Below are 6,034 nucleotides of genomic sequence, written 5' to 3' on the forward strand. Positions count from 1 at the left end.
GACAAAAACAAATGGTGACGAAATCAAAAACAATACTTTATATCGCCTTGCGAAAACAAAAGGTGAACTGAAGAAATTATAATGGTTAGATGAGAATGAAATAGATGACGAAATAGTTCAACCTTTACCAACCATTGAAGAAGCATTTAATATTAAGGAAAATATTTATGAAAATAAAAATCATTATTTAATTTCTCATCCCTATTTTCTACAGTATTTTAGGGGGAAGTCATGGGAACTTCAGCCAAAACACAAAATTTTGCAAAATATAAAATATTTGAACAATCTAAAAAATTATGCAATCCTTGTAATTTCTATAATTTTTTAACAAGACTTATTGAGTACTCAACATTTCTCTTTGCATTCTCTTTTAGGTAGAAATTTCAAGAAATATGTATTATGGAGATTTTTAAATTTGCTTACTTATCAATATTCCATGTACACTCGATATCAATATCCTGCACTAATGTGATAGCCCTAGTCATTTCCATTTTTGAAATGCACTGTAAATATTTTATGTAAATAATTGACAAAAATTGGGTTGAGTAAGGGACACAAATTCTAGGGACTGAGGATGGTTACTTTCTTAGGATGTTCAGGTTTACCTGTTGAAGGAAAAATTAGAGTTGTATTGATAGCCATTAAAGGTTGATTACATGTTCAATGGGTTGGTATGTTTGATTTAAGAGAGAAACAATAGAAAGACGCACACCCATGCTTGCTTGGACAAATTCTACAAGGGAAAAACGATATGGAATTAAGGAGGAAATGGGCATGCTGTCAGCTCATGAGGTGTGTCGGCCACTCATTATAGCAAGTTAACCAATAGAAACAAACATGGGGGACAACTTGATAGGTGGCACCCTTCTCATTGGCTGGAAAGACTATGGTAGGAAGAGGTCACTATCAGAATGAACGCAAGAGAGGAATTTGAATGGCTAGGGGACTCATTCAAATGGAGAGAGAGTGAAAGGGAAAATGTAGGAGGAACTACGTAGAAGGAAAAAAGGAGGAAAAATATAGAAAGGAGAACACAGTAGGAGGACTTACACAAAGAAATTGAGAATTCGGTAAGAACGATGAAAAACAGAATAATGGTGTGTCATTTGGAAAGGGAGAAGGAATAAATCACTTCCAGGTGAGGAATTAATTACCTCTCAAGTCCCCAGTTAGCTAGAGAGAGGAGATGGTGTTTCTCCGAAATCGCTAAGGGCTGGGGTGGAGGAATTAATCTTAGAAATTCTTGGAGTATTTCTGGAGACTTCCTTGTTGTAGCTTGATTTTATTGTCAGTTCTATATTCCCCAAGCTAGGTGGAACCATAGTGTTACACTCTGAAGGGTGGAGACAACAGATCTCTATATTTGTTATGCATTTTTTACTGCAAATTAGTTGATGGGTGGAGGTGGGAGAACCTACAGAGTCAATGGATTGATTGGAAATTGAGTTTGACCCCAGAGTAAAAGACCCCTCAGTCTTTGGAATCTGGCTTAGGGGTGGTAGCTATAAGTGACCAATGGCTACAACTTGTGTATGGATGGGTGATGTAACAAACCTCCTTACAATACTAAAACTGAGGAAGTGATTAATAGGTAGACCTGACTCTCCAGGTGCAATCAAGAAAATGGGGTCTAGAAAATCATATTCATTCATGTTTATTTTTATTACTAGTATTTTTTTTAAATGATTACACAAGAAGCTAATACCATACAATGTTTCATTCCATATTTCTCTTTGGTCCAAATAAATCCCATCTTCTACATGGTTAAATGCACTACCTCAAAGTCTTTTTTTTGACACCTAATCTTCATGATTGGGAATTTTATGTAAATAAATAAATTGGGAAGGTGAACAGTCATCGGGAGATGAACTGAAAAATCACTCCCTATTGTATATAACAATGGGTTACCTATGGAATATAGACGAATCAGTTTTTCTAAGTTTTCTGTCAAACTGGAGTTACTCCTGGCCTGACATGGTATCAGAGCCAGTCCTAAAAAGAGTCGTAACTCTCTTCATCTCTGCCACTGCCTCTGTCCTGAAATATTCTGCCACTTCCTCATTGCTGAGCGCTGCTCTGCCTCTGTCGATGGCCTGACATGCCCAGAGATGCATTGGTGTGATGCGGGAGCATTCAACTCAAAGGGAAATTATTGTAAATAATAGACATAGGGGTCATGCATTAGTTTCCTAAATTCCAAGTTACTTAGATATTCTCAAAATAAATAAATAAAACTAGGAGAGCTTTTAGGCATAAAAGGAATGGATGTGGACCATTAAGTGATAAGGAAAGCTTTTCTATTTTAGAACAGGGAAAAAGACGGAATAAAGCTGAAAAGATGCTTTTGCCATATGTATGCATTGCATGTAGAGTCTTAGAGCTTTAGTTGAGTGATTTTAGGATTTTTAGATCATGCTAAGTTTAATAAATTAGGAAGCCTCAAAGGCATTGGAAGTGTGTGGGGAGTGTGGGGAGTGAGCGTGAGGAGTGAACAAGGATTGTCCTTAGGAGCCTTCGGGCAGTTTGTAAAAGGGCCATAGATTTGTATATCTGGCCATGAATGTAAAGCTCTAGTGAATGTTTGTTTTTATATACATATGAGTATGTCGAATTTGACTTTGTATGGATATGCTTGTGTTTAACCGATTCTAAGATATGGCTCTGCACATGGTGGCAGAAACTGATGTTATATAACATTGAAATTGCGTGGGTGGCTAATGGTTCTTATTTGTTTTCTCATGCACATATGCTGTGGAATGATTCTTGAAATAGTTGCCTTTCGTTTGATGCATACTGGCTTAAAGTCGCAGTTATGCGTAGGCTCTGGTTGTTATGTTACATAACTTGAATTTGCATGAGGCACTCGTGGTTCTACTTTGCCCACACGAAATTGCTAGTAAGCATCGATACCAGGCGTGAACGCATCAAGGTTTGAAGGTTTAACCATTCCGGTTGGGAATCCGATCAGCGTCAAAGATTTTATGACAGGCGAGCCATATCGTCCGTTTGTGCTTGGCGATTGCGAATTATATACATGCTGACCGAGTTTGTATGCAGGCCTGTGCAATATATATATGCCTCCACCATAAACCGCACCGGGTGTTGAACGTGGGAGCTGCTTGTTACTTCAGCGGAACTGGCCTTAATTGTGTAGGGCGTGGTTGTTCGCGCAATTACAATTATATACACTCCAACCGGAAGCTATATCGAGGCAGGGATATATAGCTTTGCCATGGTAACTCCGCGTGAGAGCCTGTGTGAAATATGTATATCAAAGCGGTAAGTGAATTTATAGATATACGGTGTGTGCATGACAATGGTTCTTTTAAGAGTTCAAGATTCGACTTTTGGTATGGACGGGTTTTATGTGGATTGGAAGATGGTATGGCGCATCTTTTGTTGAGATATGCATTGGATATAAATCATATGAATTGGATTTAATATGCATATATATATATGCCTACGGTCCATGGTAAAATTACATTTATACTATTGTGTTATTTGCCAATTGAACTCTGGTCATGGAGAACAGTAAGGGCGCGTTATTGAATCAGGCCATATGTGTATGAGGAGTGTTAAGGTTGACAGGGGTGAAATGTCGTAAAGAAGAAATTTTGATTAGCAATTCGCTGAGATGTATTTTGTCATGTACAAATACATGGAGGATCCTGGTAGGAGCGGCCTGGGAGCGGCCTGGGCTGCATCAGGTGGTATCAGAGCGGGAATACCTTGTTGAAGAAGTTTGTTTTATTGAATGAGTACAGTCGAGAACTGAAGTGTGTTTCTTTGAATGTGTGATGAATGATTTTTTTTTTTGATATGCAAACTACACGAGTGAACAGGATTGCAGAAACAAAGGGAGGACGAGATCATGCAAGATCTTAAAGGTAAGATGATTTCCTGATTTGAAATTTATGAATTGAAGCTTATGGTTGCAGAAAAGTGGCAGTGAACCTGAAGAATCCAATAAGAAATTGGATAGAGAAGACAACTGAAGTGTTCTCAGGAGAGAGAAGGAGATTGCAGAAGCCTAGAGGGAGCAAAGGTGTTGCTCAGGAGAAGGTTCCAGACAAAGGACCGTGCTTACCAAAAGACTAAGTAAGGAGAGCTTAGTGAGGTAAGATTGCAGCCAGGAGGACTAGCTGTTGCAGAGGCTTGTTGCAAAGGAGAATCAACAGAGGTTGAAGAAAGTTGCAGATAAGAGAAGCCTGAAAGAGCAGTGGAGAATGCTCGAAAGGTTCCAGCAGAGGACCAATGATTACCAAAAGACCAGATCCGGAGGGAAGGATTGGTGAGGTAAGTGGCAGCAAGAGAGTTTGCTGTGGTAGAGGCTTCATGCAACTCATAGGTGAGGAACTCATGGCGAAGGAGATGACTACTGATAGTCATAGCAGAGGTTCAGGAAAAAGCCACGGTAGAGGACATAAGAAAGAGGATGCCAAGGTAGTCATTACTCCAATTATCTTGAGTCTTTACAAGCAAATGGAAATATTAAAGATATAACCTTTGACTCTCTTGTGAAAAAGTTTGCTGAAAGAGAGAAAGCCTTTGGAAAGAAGACAGTCCCTGAATCTTCTGAAGAGACTGTTTGCCTTTCTCATAAAGAAAAGCATCCTGCTCAAGATTCTACAAGAGGAAGAGGTGGACGAAGAGGAAGAGGAAGATACTTCAGAGGCAGGGGGGCAGACATTCTCAAGGAGAAAAAGCAGATCTGCATTGCATTCGCTGCAAACGAAATGGATCACATGATGCTTCTACATGCAAGCTACCATGGGACAAAATTGAGCAGAAAAGAAACCAGCAGAAAGGTAAAACTGATGATACAGACAAAGGTAAAGCACCTGAATCTGCTCACTATATTGACGCACAATGTAACATTGGAGTAAATGAAGATTTGTTTAATGCTTCACTTGATTCTTCGAAAAATGATTGGTTGCTTGATTCAGGAGCAACCTGTCATATGACTCATAGGAAAGATTTTTTTGAAGATTTCACTGACAATGTTGATGGAGCAGTATACTTTGCAGATCAGTCAAAAATCAAGCCATCAGGGCTTGGCATAATCAGGCTTAAACTGCCTGGTCTTCCAGACTTTCTTCTGGATCATGTTCTATATCTCCCATAGCTCAAGAGAAACTTTCTGTCCTTGGTTCACATCTGCCAGCAAGGTCACTCCATTCATATGTTTGATGGCAAGCTTGAGGTAAGAAAAGCATCTGACCACTCACTTGTCAAGAGGGGAATAGAAGAAGAAAGACTTCTCAAACTGCAAGGAACCTCTGCTCATGCACAACATTTCTCATATATTTCTCATCATGAAGAAGGTACACTTCCATCAAGTTTATTATGGCATGCTATATTTGGACATTTAAACTATGACAGTCTCCGCTTATTGAAGAAAAATGGTGTTGCTGGTTTGCCTACAATTCCTAGGAAACATAAGTAATGTGATGCTTGCATTCTAGGAAAGCATAGCAAACAGTCTTTTCATGATTCACATTCAAGAGCACATAGGAAGCTTGAACTCATTCATTTATATTTATGTGGTCCAATGCCTGTTCCTTTTGCAAATGGAAATAAATATATCATGACTTTTATTGATGATTACACCAGAATGTGTTGGGTTTATTTATTGAAGAACAAATCTGATGCTTTTCAAACTTTCAAGAATTTTCATAAATGGATTGAAAATGATGCACAAACTCATATTGGGTCTATTCGCACTGATAATGGAAAAGAATATACATCAAATGAATTTGAAAACTATCTTCGCCAACATGGGATCAAACATCAAACAACTGTGCCTTATAATCCCCAACAGAATGGTGTAGCAGAAAGAATGAATAGAACAATCTTGAATATGGTACGATCCATGCTTTTCTTCAAAAATGTAAAGATAATGTTTTGGGCTGATGCTGTTCTATGTGCTACATATATAAAGAATAGATGTCCATCAAATGCTATAAGAAATAAGACTCCTTATGAATTGTGGTATGGACATGTTCCTTCGGTAAAACATCTCAGGATCTTTGGT

Source organism: Pinus tabuliformis, chromosome 5_2, assembly GCF_031772625.1.
Source record: "Pinus tabuliformis cultivar Carrire ecotype Pingquan chromosome 5_2, CPIR1, whole genome shotgun sequence".
Classification (NCBI taxonomy): Eukaryota; Viridiplantae; Streptophyta; class Pinopsida; order Pinales; family Pinaceae; genus Pinus; species Pinus tabuliformis.